General features: G+C 37.4%; 2 long non-coding RNA genes across 2 annotated transcripts; both read left to right on the forward strand.

The window, feature by feature from the left end:
• Positions 1–569: 569 nt before the first annotated feature.
• Positions 570–7522, forward strand: LOC136791167 (uncharacterized). The gene is made up of 3 exons (XR_010832639.1): positions 570–866; positions 3325–3469; positions 7399–7522. It is a non-coding gene; the product is annotated as an uncharacterized lncRNA (long non-coding RNA).
• Positions 7523–8120: 598 nt separating this feature from the next.
• LOC125182516 (uncharacterized) lies at positions 8121–13693 on the forward strand. Its single transcript, XR_007162473.2, has 3 exons — positions 8121–8506; positions 9860–9947; positions 13566–13693. It is a non-coding gene; the product is annotated as an uncharacterized lncRNA (long non-coding RNA).
• The last annotated feature ends 1226 nt before the right edge of the window (positions 13694–14919 follow it).

The raw sequence follows: 14919 nt of genomic DNA on the forward strand, positions 1-14919 counted from the left end.
ACATAATACCATATATTTTTTTCTCTCATTCAATTATTTTTATACAGCATTGAACTAGTATAGTGAAAATATGCAGTCTCTGATAAAACAAATAAACAAACAAAAACCACCAACAACCTTAAAAGTGATGTTTGAGGTCTACAATTACATAAGTATATATATATAATGTATTAAATACATTTTCATAATCAGACTTGCAATGACACTAATATTTCTCTGATGAACAGTGGAAGTATCATCAAGGGTAATATGCAGTAATATGAGCTGTAATCTAGTAAGTGTCAATGGTTTCCATGGTACTAAAATCTTTTTGAACATGTTCCTATTTCTGTTTGTATAACAAGCTTGTCAGTTTGCTCAGGTTTCGTTCATTTATTTGTGTAGTTGCACAGTGGACAATTATTTTATCTTCTTTTTCAGGCAAAGGATAAAATATCCCATAGTTTAATCTCCGTAACACACAGCCATAGAATTTCCATGAATTAATTGGTAACTGTAGTTAAAATATATTAAATGCAACAGTTAGGCCCTATTGCCAATTATTTTTAATGTTTAAAACACATTTAGGCCAAAGACTTTAGGAGCAAATTAATCTCTAAGCAGGACAATTAAAACCCAGGGTTAGAACTATTAGAGTTCTAGATAAATTCTGGAATTTCTGTAGATTCCTGGAATGTTATTGCAGTGATGAAACAGTCACATAATTATCTGTGTTTCAGAGAAGAATGTATGCCTTTCATGGAAGGCATGGGGAAATGCTTTTTGGCTACCCATTTGAACTCACCTTGGAGCCTGCCATATGAAGAGAGATGAACAAATGTGTAATGGTGTTCAGATGAATAGGAGTGCATTCACCAGATCAGCAGGTAAGATCTGTGTAGTGATAATTGCTAATCATTCACAACCCACATTAGATCAATTTGCTCATCAGAATTTTGTGAGCATAATAAAATGTGAGCAGGTGTAAGAACTCTTTGCGTAGGTTTTCTATTTGCAAAATACAACTGTTGCAAGTCTTCATTTTCATGGCAGGCATTATTGATTGTCTTATCTTACGGCAGGAAGGCTTCTGAGAGTAATATACAGTAATATTGATATAGAAGAGAATGTCTACAGATGGCATAGTGTTTAAGAAAAAAATTGTCACGAAGATAGTTTTAACATGTTTTTCATGTCTTTCTCTGGAATTTTATAATTAGTGCAGATAGCTATGTTTTGCTGCTATTTAAATTATGAAATGCTTGGGAACAGTATTGTGAGAAATAGTTCGGATAGGTTGAAGTGTTAGGCTCTAAATGGATTATAATGTTCTATGTTTCATATTTTATAAAGGATATTTCATGTTAAATTGGAATGCCTGGAAAACAAATTGACTGCAAGTTTTTGAGAACTTTTAAAAATTTTTCTAACTAATAACCATTCCAAAATGTCTCATTAATACAACAATGATCATATCAAATAAAGCCTCAGTATCACTTCCAGATTTAAATATGAGTTATTAGGTAGGCGTTAAAAGGAATGCACATAAAAACTTTAAAAATAGATTTTCAGTATGACTGTGGGATATGTTCTCACACCAGAGGACGCCCAGTGAGTCTGGGCTTTAATTTTGATAAAAATAAGCCACCGTATAGTTTAAATACAGGCTTTTCATTGAATCCCAACTACTGAATTTCACAACATCAAAATAAATGTTTTATTCCACAGATTTAAGCAGGATTTGGAAAGTCTGTGTCATTTTGTTTTTTTCAGAACAAGCCCACAAATTTATTAATAGTTTCTACTTTGGATCCCAGTGCCAAACCCATATGGTTGGTAGGAAAAGAGAAGCTTGGAAACATTTTTTGCTGTGTCATATCTCTGGTTTATGCTTACCAGTACCTGCATTTGTGTATTCTTCTTCCATTCCTTAGTACCTGAAGCTATTTAGTGCAATGAATGTGGGACCGGCTGTACACATAAACACTGAGACATGACAGGGTTTGCTGCAGTGGGAAACCAGGGAATATATAATTGCATCGTTGTCTCTCGTTCCGTTCCCACATGTAACTTGCTTAAATGTCACTGCAAGCTGCAGGCTCTCACTCTTCCCTTTGCTGTGAGCCTTATCCAACCCACGCTCAGCCATCGCGAGCGCAGAGCCTGAGCCGGCACCTGACACCCCTCGGGGATTCATATTCAGGCATCACCGATCGTTGACCTGGCTATTGTTGTTTGTGATACTTACTGGTAAACTTTTGCAATCAATACAACATCAGCCTGTGCAGCTCCTGGGAATGGAAACCTGAAGCAGCGCACTTAATCTTGAGGCTGGCTCCTGCTCCCTGCTCTGCTGCTAAACCAGGTGGTTGGCCTCCGTGATGCAGCATGATTGCCGCAGAGGTCAGGAGAGAGCTGGCTCGGCAAGTGCTGATGGATGGCTGCTCATGATGAAGGGCCTTGTCCATCCAACGAGAGGCGTTAATAATGATGGACCATGACTGTGCACGCAAAAAAGCATGTAGCTTGTTTGTGGACTTGCACAGTGAGAGCTGGAGGATGCCGTGTGATAGTTTGGAGCAAGTCTTTGGGGAAAAGAAGAAAAAAAATGTAATGAAGTAAGGTCTCATTAAAAGTTAGAGAAACCTTCCAATTCATTACAAAATTGAAACGTTTTCTGCAAATATGTTGCTGCACATGTATTTCCCTGCCATTCTTCTTGTGTTGGACCTTTTCCTTGCACTTAAATAAAAATAGCTACATTGCAAATTGAAAAAAAACAAGAAATCCCAAAGGCTGATGAATTAAAATTAACAAAAAATGATCTCTACAGGAATTTACTCAAACTTGTATGCTTCACTGCCAAATACCATATTTTGCCTGAAATCAGTGAGATGGGCTGAGCCCTGGTACTTCGGTATGTCTGGCAAAAATTAAGTTTCTCCTCTTTAGAAAGAGAATTCTTTGTGAATTAAATGAATTGTGGAAAAACTCACCTCTTACTGGAGACAGCTTTCTACTAGGTTTGTACCTTAGAAAGAGAATGCTAATGTAACCAAATCATCACTTCTGGGTACATCTAGGTGGACACATGATTTTTCTTTACCAAAAGTGTTATCCAGTGCTTTGATTCTACAGGTTTCCTATATCTTACCTGCTCTGTCTCCTACAGATATGGATTGCAATATCAGTGCTAACCCCCCAAAAAACAAAACCACCCAACAATGGAAACAAAACACACACACCAAAAAAAAAAAAAAAAAAAAAGAAATCTGTCACCAGTTAAATGCTAAAACCACAGGCCAGCAAGACCTCAGTAATATGCTCTATTGCTCTGTTCTTCAGCAGATTCAAAGAAGAGAAGTGGTGGTGTTTGTGGACCAGGATATTCACAGCCATGGAAGCACTTCTTGCAGATGCAACTCCTGGGCTTCTGCATGGGAGCACCTCTGTATTTACTTGTATTTTAAGATGCATCAAGCAGCTGTGGGTGAGTAGCTATTGTTAATGTCTGTAGTGGGGAGGACATGAAAGCTGGTGAACTGTCTCCAACCTTGTTTCTAAATTTTCCTCTTAGCTTGCGGACAAACTGTGGAGAAAATTTTAATGACCTATCTTAGAATTTATGATCATGCAATTTAAGGTTTTACAGCTGAAAATTCAGCTATATGCTGAAGTGTCCATTTGAATCTTGATACCTTTTTGATTGTGGTATTTCATATGCTTGAAAACTGTTGTGTAGGTGGCTAGAGTTTTTCTGCAGACACCTGCAAGTTTCCTATTTCAGTCCAATAATTTGATATTCAAAACAAGACCAAATGACTCTTTTCTAAAAATAGATTCAGTTATGTGATTACTAAAATAATATTTGTGTGATCTTTCTAGTTTTCTGCTAGCACTAGCAGATGACTTTCTGATGGCTTTGTAATATTTAATATACTTTTCATGAAAATGTATCAAAATGCTCTGTTCTTCTCATTCCTAATGCATGGTGATGAGATTTTCAATAGACCTTTACACATCATTATGGGAACATCTACATTTGCACAAAAGTAGCTTTATGAAAGGGAAAGGGTTGGAAGGCAGAGTTGGCTGATGAGAATTGAAACTAGACAATTAAGGCCAGTTAGCTTTCGATGAATGTAGGCCACTTCATTCCTGGTCATGACTGAGCTTAGACTTGTGAGTTTCCAGCACGCATCTCCAGAGTATGGCTCACTGACAGTGACACGTTGGGTTTGTGTATAGGTTTTGAAAACAAATAAAAAACCCACAACCAACAAAATACTTTTTTTTTTTCCAAAGAAATGAATTTTGATTAACAGAATTTAGATGCAGTGTGTGGGTTTTTATTATTGTTATTTTTTAACTGTTCCATTTTTGTCTATGAAGGCAATGCAGACTGTTAGGGGTAACCTACTGGTCACTTGAGCCAAGGTCAGAGGCATTAGCTCCACCTCTGTAAACTGGGAGGACAAATGGATGTGATTTAACAGATATGGGACTCAGGAAAAAAAATGAGTTTTGACCAAGAAAGGAATCACATGCAGTAACACAGAGGAAGGTGCTGCTTCTGCAGCACCTTGTAGACTCTTACTGCTTGTTCCTCCTACTGCAGCACTGCCGTTCACTTGGCGTAGTTGCTCTAAAATGTTTGAAAATGATCTCTTACAAAAATGTTCAAAAAAAAAAAAATCACAAAGACACCCTCCTAAGTGTGGATGATCTTGCAAAGGAAAAACCACCATTTCTTTTCATACTGAAATGTGTTTTTCTTGATTTTTAACTAAGGCAGGAGGCAAGAGCTCAATGCCAACATGCATATCTGCAAATACTCCAAGAGACTGTTAAGAGCTCAGACACAGTTTTTCAGTCAGAAATTTTTAACTAAGGAGAAATTGTTGGGTAATAACTGCTAACTGTTTTTAGTAAATAGCAGGACACATTCCTTCTTTCAGTACCGTCATAGCAGTGCCCAACAGTAATGGCTGCAGTTTTTAGGCATGATATTGTTATTAAAGAGCTCTAAATTACATTCACAGGCCCCAGCCAAATGGCAAAAGCAAAAAACTTTGCTTGAAAAAAAAAAAAGTAAAAAAAATAAATCTGCTTCTGAAGCTGAGCTGATGCAGGAGGTACTGCTCCCCCTGAGGTGGGACTCCTGGGCCACCAAAACAACACAAAAGATGCAATGAAGCAGGAGCTCTGTGCCACCATCGCCCTAAGGGAAGACATTCTTCCTGCCCAAGAGCAAAAGCAGTAGAGAGGGTAGAGGGCATGTCTGCAACCCATAAAAATTGGAAAGGTGCAACAATTAGGGAGCATATTGGTATGGTCTTTACGGTGAATCAAGGAAACCCAGTTGGAATGAAACTGAGTATCACAAAAATTTACCTAAGTGTAAGGTCTATTAGGTTAGGGATCAATTGTAGAAAGGAAATTGTGAAAGCCTATTTCTTAAGACTTTTAAAACTGAACAATTCAAGACCCTGGAAAATATACTGTAGATAGCATAATATAATGACAGGAGGATAGAGTTACTTTAATAGGCTTATTTCATTTCTAATTCCTATGAGTCAGTTAAGCTATTTATGCTTAATTTTACATAGTTATGACTACAGAGTATAATCATCCAAATTGTAATAAAATCCTTATAACAGATAAAAATAAAAAAGTGATGCCTCATTTTGCTCAAATGAGCTAACCTACCTCAAAAATGAATGACAATCCATGCTGCTGGAGCAGCAGTGGGGTCACCAATGATGCCTCTAAGTAATATTAAGTACTGTGTGGAATTATACTCCTGTATTTTGTTTGTCTAGAAGCTAAATAAACTCAGTAACTAGGTGACTGGCTGGGAGGTATGTGCAAAGTGCCTGTGATCTGCCTAAATGCTTTGCTGCCCGGCGAGCATGGGGTAGAAAGGGCTGTGGGCCCATCCTTCCCAAGCAGCTGGTGATGTCCTCGTCTGTCTGACCTTTGCTGCTGGATGAGTGATGTCAGAATTAATCCCAAGTTTTATAAATTAGTGCAGCTCCGCTCCCTCTCCTCACAACCATATATATATTTATAGTTATAAAGATACGCATGTTTATATAGTTGAGTTTTCACTCAACCCCAGTTTTATTCTGTGATTACTCTCCCCCAACACTTTATTCCTGCTTTGATTTCTGTACGGGCAAAGACTGCAAAAACACTCACATGAGTATTTCTCTTGCCTTTTCTCAAATACAAAAACCACAAACACTCTTCTTTAAAATTATGTTTACAGCTATGTAGAGAGAGCTGCTCTTACGTTTTGCTGATTGCTTTTTAGTTGACACTTGGATCTGAGATTTAGAGCCCATTTTGTTTTTTACAAAGCCCTGTTCTGAATTTTCTACAAGCAAAAATGCACTGTTAACAATTAACATGGAAAAAGCTGCTTTGGATTTGTTTTAAGAACTATTTTGGTGCTTGTAACTGTCTCATGCATTATATTTTTAATTTCCATCTGGCCAATCATACCAGTGTACAAGATGTATCATCCCATGAATGGTCATTAAATTCAGCACTAAACCACCTGATTGTGACAGGAAGAGAGAAATCTGAGCACAGTAAATTTCACTTGGTTAGGAAATCTGTTTATTCAGCACATTTATTTTAATTAAAATGGAAAATAGTGTGAAATACCTTATTTTGCAAAACAATAAAACATTACCTACTAATGGGTTAAAAATAAACAGAGGCCGTCATGTATTTAAAAAAAAAAAAAAAACAAAACTAAAGAAAGAGAGAAAAGGTAATGACAGTTTTGAAGTATCCAGTACCTGTTGTGACAGGAATAACAAATTAATTGGGACTATAACGGATTCTTTGTAAAGGTGAAGTAAACACACTTGACTGTATATTTTTCACCATCAGTTAAGTCTCAATTGGTTCTAAAAATAAACAGAAGACATTGAACAGTTTTAATGGATTTTGACACCTAGGTATTATGCTGTCACTCCAGTATAAATGAATCATAACTTTAGACTGCGCCAAGGAATTACTACACATTTGGAGAAAATTTATGGTGCACCAGGCTTTGAATCATGATGTGATATCAAAACTAAAGTCACAAGAGGAAAAAGCCTGGCATAAATTATTATTTATCCAAGCCATGCATACCCGCAAACGCAACAGGTACAGATTACAGGGTGAGTTGGAAATGCCACTGTATTCCTAGGTGTTCCTGCTGTCCTGACCTCCGTTTTGGTAAATCTCCCAGTGAGCTGCATCCAGAGTGGTGTTGGACAAAGTGCTGCGAGGACCAGAGGTTTGATGCTTCTCAGGGTTCAACTTAATCAAGGTTTTAACCAACAAAGCTAAAGGAAAGGAGAATTTCAGTAGTTGACCATATACTTATATTAGGCTTAAATTTATTTTTACCTAACACAGGACTTGTAGATGAAGTTTTTACTCTGGGCTCAAAGACACATTAAGCTGTCTATGAAGTGAAGGACATCTGCAGTCACTAGTCTGGTAGTCTCCAAACTGGCCACACCATTTGGTCTGCACTCTTATACAGGTAGGTAAACATTTAAACTATGTTATACAGGCATACATACAATATTTGATGAAATGTTCTCTTAAATACTATTCAGAAAAAAAAAGCCATAGTTTTTGCAGTTGCTTAAATGATGATAGCATGCATGCTTTCGATACTTTTAAGGAACACTGGGATATATAATTATTTCTCTATAAAATTATTTCTAAAAAATTTTTCTTTGTAGGCTGGATTGTATACAGTGTACAACTGTGTAGTAGTGACTTTTGTAAGTCCTTAGAAAAATACAATGTTCTTAAAAATGGCTTCATTCATAGCAGAAGTAGTTTTAAAAATATTTAATTTACAGTACTTCTTCAGCTTCCTGTGCAGCCTGTCTTGAAAAGATCACCTGTTTGAGCATTTTGCCTTAAATCTTAGCCACTTCAGAGATTGTTATAAAATACTGTGAAGAAATGGTCTAGTTTTTAAGTCTCTATTCAGCAAAAAGGAACAAATCCAAAGAAGATTATAAACAGAGAGAGTATGTTTATATTTGGGAGTCCACAGTGTATTGGTTTAGAAAGCTTTTCTACATTCTAGCCATGGAGCTTTATAAACATGGATTGATTCATTATTTTTGATCTGCTGGAACAGTAATCATCCTCTTAATGGCTTTGGTACTCTTCCCTTCAAGCAGTGGTGTGATGCTGAACTACCTACAGCTGATCTCAAGGCTGGAAGCCAAATTCATGGGCGATAAAATGTTCTACCCTTCACTGAGCCCATCCTGCTCGTACTGCCTGTTGTTACTTCATGCACTGCGGCTTTGCCTTTGCCCAGGCATTGCCCCTGCAGGTCCTGCTGCTGCAGGAGGCCAGGTGGCTGCTCATCCTGCTCTGCCCCTGTCTTCCTTTGGGGCCTCTCGTCCACGGGCACCACAGCTACTTACTGGAGCTATTGATCTGGTACGAGTGACCAGTGTGACTTCAGAAAGCAACTTTACACGTGATTAACCAGGTTAGTGCCAAACATCTGTCGCTCAGAAAAGAGCTATGCACAGGATGACTTTTGGTGTGCTCTGTTGCTGATCTGGGGGAGATGCTGAGGCTGGAAGGGACTTCTCAAGGTCACCTGCTCCCTGTCCCTGCTCAAGAAGGGCCACCTGCAGCAGGCTGCCCAGAACCATGACACTACTACAATCTTCAGTCAGGGATTTGGCCAACCTCTTTTCAGTGGTTTGTGGGGACAGGACAAGGGGTAATGGCCACAAGATGAAGCACAGGAAGTTCCGGACCAACATGCAAAAGATCTTCTTCACTGTGAGGGTGACGGAGCACTGGAACAGGTTGCCCAGGGAGGTTGTAGCATCTCCTTCTCTGGAGATATTCAAGGCCCGTTTGGACGCCTACCCGGGCAGCCTGCTCTAAGGAACCTGCTTTGGCAGGGGGGTTGAACTCGATGATCTCTCGTGGTCCCTTCCAACCCCTACAATTCTGTGATTCTGAGATATAAAATATCCACTATCTCAAGCTGGGTCATTCTTGGATGCAGTAATGCTAACGTGTCAGCTGCTGGTGGACAAATCTGAGTGGGCCCCCAAAACTGGTGCAGGTGGGGTTGCTGTATGATTGCCCAGCTTATGTTGGTGCTGGCAGCGTCCCCCTGGATGGGGACACAATGCTGGGTGGTGGAGGTCGGTATCCCAGTGTTTTGTCTCAGTCTGTGAGCAAGAGCACTGACACCCGAGAAACTCCAAACAGATTCAGTTTTGTAGCTTGTCCAAACAGCAGAAAAGGGAGAGGTGGAAGATGTGTGACGTAGCAAGATGCATTTCTCCATTTGCCTGTTTCTAATGTGAAAATGGTGTTTTTTTTAAAAAATATTGAAAAATTCTCATTTTGAGATATTGTAATACTTAAATTCTCATGTAATTGTCTCAATTCCTACAACATTATGCAAATTATAATAGTAGTTTATTAATGGTATTAATTTTAAAAGGGTCTTGAAAAGGAGCTCTGAGCATTCTCGTGGTGTGATTGCTTTGCAGACACTTATTTTTAGGTCTTTCTCACTTCAGGCGTATTTGGGGCTTGGCAGCCTAAGAGGTATGTTGCATTTCTTTTTATATAGAGTGTTTTGCTTAAGGATTATCAATTAATTCTTCATGAATGTCCTCAGTTTTATCTGCAAATGGTTCTGGTAATGGAGATGTACTGTTAAGATAAGTACTTTATGTTTTTCTGTAAGGGGACTATTCCAATTTTTTTTTATTCTTGTGTTCTACTAATTCTAAGGTATTTTGTTTTCATAAATAATGAAAGAAAAATGTCACAAGCTATCACTGTTTCTGTGCTCTGCCTTTGCTGACAGCTGTATGATGCTCATTCAGTGCAGCAGATTGGGAGCTGAAAGTTTCATCAATAAATATGACTCTGATGGCTTCATGTCAGCGGTCAAGGTAATGGCCTTTATTATCCTAGAAACACTTCCACAAGGTGCATGTATGTTTTTTTCTTAAACACTTCTGAGAACTTTTTTTTTTTCAACTTATGTGCACTATTTTAGTCATTATCCTGTGCAAGTGATATAAGGTGTTTTAAATAGAAGAAATGATGTAATTATCTTTACTATTTTTTTACTATATGCTGAAGAATGAAAAATTGAGTAAGATATAATGCTGAAATGTGTTATTGTAAATTTGTGATGAGAAGTATTATGTCTTGTACTCTATAAAAATAAAAAATAAAAGAGAAACATGGAACTGACCTATCTGAAAAAGTGAAAAGCACAATACTGAGAGGTATGCAGTATTAAAAGTCATAAAAGTGTTATTCAGCTTTAGTTGGACGGGACATAGTTTTGAGTTTAGTTGATTTTTTTTATTATTGTGGTTAAAATATTGAATTTTTCATTGGATTTTCCAGTCCATTGTCCTACTAAAGAAATTTTGTAACCCATATAGATACTGCCAGGAATAGTATGCATTTATTTTGGAAAGAAATGAGCATTACAATGTTTCAGGCTTTCAGTTCTTGTTTTTTATTTTTTACTCTATTTGGTAATTATATTTTAAATATTTCCTATTATTTAAATTGTTTTTTCCAAATTCCAACTGTTCTTATTTTTTTTCTAAGTGGTCTATTAAATATATTTATCATTAATTAAATATCATTTAATTATATCTACAAATATTTTTTTTCTTCACATCACTTAGGTGATACTCGGTGCTTGGTCCTCAAGTAAATAAAAGTCTAGGAAAGATGATACCTGCTTCTACAAAAACATTTGTCATTCAATGGCTGTACTATAGTTTTCTATTTTCTCTGAGTTTTAACATATAGTTGTATTTTTTTAAATATCCACCTACTTTTATGCTGTATATGGTCTCAAAATGCTTTCTAATTTGCACAAATTTCTGTGTAAAATATATATTCTACAGCATGTAGAAAACCAACAAATTTCAGTGAACTCCAACATCTGAAGAACTAACAGTTGCAAGTAGATTATCATGCTAGTGGAACTACTAGGAGATGCAGTTTTGGACCTACTTATGTGCAGAACATGACCTTTTCCATGTTAAAGCTGTGTTTCAGTCTTGGTTTCTTTTTTATCTTCATTCTATGTGTTGTTTATTTTTTTTTTAATTTAATTTTTAATAAATTTATCTCCAAGCATTTCAAGAAGAATGTGTAGAATATCCATGAAAACAACCCAGTTTTGATCACATGTCCTAGTCTCATCTGGTAGAACAGTAATTTCTTTGACATATTTGTACCTGGCATCCTCTTTCTAAAATGACATTTAAAATGCTAGTATCCAATCAGTGCTGGGAAAATGAGCAATCCCAAATGCTGTAGGTGTAGGTGTTCCCAAGGTAAGCTCCCAGCAAGGCCCTGGGGGCTGAGCCCTCCATACAGAGGGGATGCTCTGTTTGCAGAGGACCTGCTAGCCCCTGCAGAACTCAGGCATCAGTTTGTATCTTCCCAAGCAAATTGAGGGGTACTTAGCTAAGCACGTTATGTGAGTAGCATACATGAACTGCTATTCTCTGTAGAGAATATGAAAATACCAGAAGTTGTTTTATGAGCCAAATCTGTCCTTCCTGGTCTCTGAAGTGAACAGATCAGGACCATCCAGCTGGAGACCACCAGAATTAGGTGTTGTGGTCCTGGTTCTGCAGCAGACTTGTTCTGGTTTCAGCAATGCCGAGGCAAGCTTCTTATCCTTCTGCTAGTGGCAGAATTGAGGAGTTAAAATTCCCACCCTTGCATGCTGGCTGGCTTAAAAAAAGTAGAGATACAAAGCAGATAAAGCAACACTTTACCGAAAGTTCATTCATCAAAAAGCTGCATATTTTGAAAAGGGTAAAAGTACTACTAGACCCATCAGGGATAAGTAAAGGCTATATACTATAGATTATTTTAATCCCCTTGCTAGATATAAAAGGGATAATTACATATTTGTGGTTGAAGCCATGTGGTGGAAAAATCAATACAACTTTTTTGTATGACACTTCATTAGTGTGAAAAATTTTAAAAGCTGAAAAGAACTGCCTTGCAATTAAATGCCTCTGCTACTCCAGATTCAGTAATGGGTTTGTATTATTATCTAGTTTATTTGAAATAGTGGTTGCACTATAGCAGTAATTGGAAAACATTGATTATGCACTTGTATATAGAAAACCTGGCAAATCATTACAGGGCATAGCAACAGTTAGTTAGCCTTACTAATGAAGCACTAATTGCTGTAAGTAGGTTAACATGTTAGTGAAACTATAGGGAGATACAGCCTTGGATTTTTTTTATCTGTTCAGTGCTACGTATTTTTTTTTTAATTGCATTTTAAGAAATCTCATTTTGCAAATGCAAGCCACAAGACACTCTTGATGCTATATTTGGAATAATTTCAAAGAGGTTTTTTTTTTTGTGTTTTGATTTTTTTTTCCTTTGAATATAATGTCTAGTACATTTAAGTCATATTTATGCTACTCCTATCAACATTGTGACTTTAATGTATGTAAATGGCTAACTGGAGAGAAATGCTGGTTGGCTCCATTGATTTCCTTATTCTAATGCAATTATGTCATCCATGCTATATGCTTCTTCAACAACCTCTTTTTTTTTAATTAGACCGTTCTGTGTTTGAAGAGGTAGTAGTTAAACATTTATAATAAAATGTGACCAATTCATAAACTTTTTTTAAAAAAACAAATTCATATTGTGAAAATCTGAGCATATCAAATCTATTTAGTGAAGTGTATCAGAACTAGGAATAACAATAAATAGATTATTTTATTATAACTATTGACTGGGAAAGACACGTTACAATTTCTTTAATTATGCTGCATTAATGCATTCTGTTTGAGAAGTATATGATCCAAATATTCTTATGGCAGGATTAAAAGTAAATAAATCTAGATTTAAACAGGACGTGGATGTTTAGTCAATAAGCTCATGTAAATTTGAATTTAAAAACTCAAAAAAATTTGCTAACCATTGCTGGCATTGGAGTGGATGGCCTTCCTAAAAGCTTTCCCTAAAACATATCAGTCCTGGAATGGAAGTATTTATTTATCTAATGCAGAAGATCTTAGTAAGGTGACAGTATTATATTGGGAAGCACTTGTTTACTCTGTGGGTTATCGAGCATTGGCACAGGCTGCCCAGAGAGGCTCTGGAGTCTCCTTCCTTGGAGATCCTCAGAAGCCACCCAGACATGGTCCTGGGCACCCTGCTCTGGGTGTCCCTGCTTGAGCAGGGGGTTGGACTGGATGACCTGCTGCCAACCTCACACTTCCTGGGATTCTGATTTTGTAGACAGATGTGTGTATGCTGGAGGCACAATATAGAGTTTGTTTATTTATCTACCTTTGTATGTAAGTTGGGTGGCTGTGTCTGTTTTTAGACATGGGCTCAGGTGTCTGCTTCAATGCGAGCAGCTGGTGAGGCTGATACAACTTCCTAAGGGGTAAACCTGTCACAAGAGAAGAGATCGTAAATGCTTGGCATGGTTTTTGTACACTCTCTAGTCTGGCAGGAGAAGTTCCTCAATGCTAACAAATGCATTTGATTTGCAGAGATCTGTTGTGAGATTGCAGGCTGATTTTGAGTGAAATCAGGCAAAATCCAAGCATGAAGGTGTGGCCTGGAGGACAGCAGGAGGGATGAAATCCTCACATATCCTGGGAGCAAGGGCACTTACTGGATCTCCACTCAACACTTTGCTTTCCAAAAGGATTTTCTGTGGCAAATCTTCTGCATGGGATAGTACTCTCTGACCAAGAAGCAGGTGAGCTGATGACCTTTCCTTGGTCTGCCTGAGATATTTCTCTGGGAATGCAAGCAGAGATCTTGGCTGCACTGGATGGGTTGCAACAGCATCTACCCTTCCTGCTTCCCTCCCACCGTACAGCTCAGCAGCTTCATTGCATTTTGATAGTGCTTGGCTGCAAAAATGCAGGGCAGGATTTCCTTGTTTAAATAGGTGTTAAATTCTCTCTCAGATTCACAGGAATAAAGAGTGGCCCCCTAAGAAGTTGCATAACGACCTTGACTTATAGAACATCTTGGAACAATTCTTACATTGAAAAGTAAATGAATAACAACACATAAAGTTTACCAAGCAAGTGTTAGAAAATGTGAGTTGTGATTCTTGCCACATTCCAATTTTTTAAAAATAAGCGTGTGTTTTTTCAAAAGATTTTAAAGGGGAGGAGGGATGTTTTAAAGAGAAAACTGCTTCCAGTTGAGAGCTAACCTCAACTAGTTCTGCTTTGACTCAGCTTTCCAAAGAACTTAACAATATTATACCCCTCTGTTCATAATAATGAGCTGTTTTGTGCAAAGCAGCTCATTATTATGAATGTAAGGGCATGTTTTGACTAGTAAAGCAAATCATAAAAATTGCTGCCCATGTCACGTTTTTTCCTTTGTCAATAAAAGATTTTCCTCAGGGTCAGAAACAATTATTGACCAGAGAAAAATCTCAAGTCTTATTTGGAAATTTTTCTCAATGAATCTGAAAGTAGGAGAGTGAAGTTATGAAACTAAAAGTATGTGTGGTGAACATTATCTGCAAGGTCTTTTATGTTAAGGAAATCATGACATCTGCCAATCTTTCAAATTCCAAAGGGTAAAGAATGAGGTCTGTTAGGCTGTCATTGAACATGACAGGCTTAATGTCAAGTTTATAACAGAAAAAGGGCAATCTTATTGTGGTTTATTCAGTTTTATGTTGCTTGTTCAGTAGAAAAGCTCATTTTTTATCTAATTTATAGCATTTGAAATACCAAACAGATTTTTTACATATCTCCTGAGCTCACAGCTCCTCTCGACTACCCCTTAGTCGTTCCTTTAGGGAGCAGTCTTAAATCCTTCCAATTTAGAATCTATGTGAGACCAGACAATTGTTTTACTTGAGCATATCCTTCA

The sequence above is a fragment of the Anser cygnoides genome, chromosome 6 (genome assembly GCF_040182565.1).
Source record: "Anser cygnoides isolate HZ-2024a breed goose chromosome 6, Taihu_goose_T2T_genome, whole genome shotgun sequence".
Classification (NCBI taxonomy): Eukaryota; Metazoa; Chordata; class Aves; order Anseriformes; family Anatidae; genus Anser; species Anser cygnoides.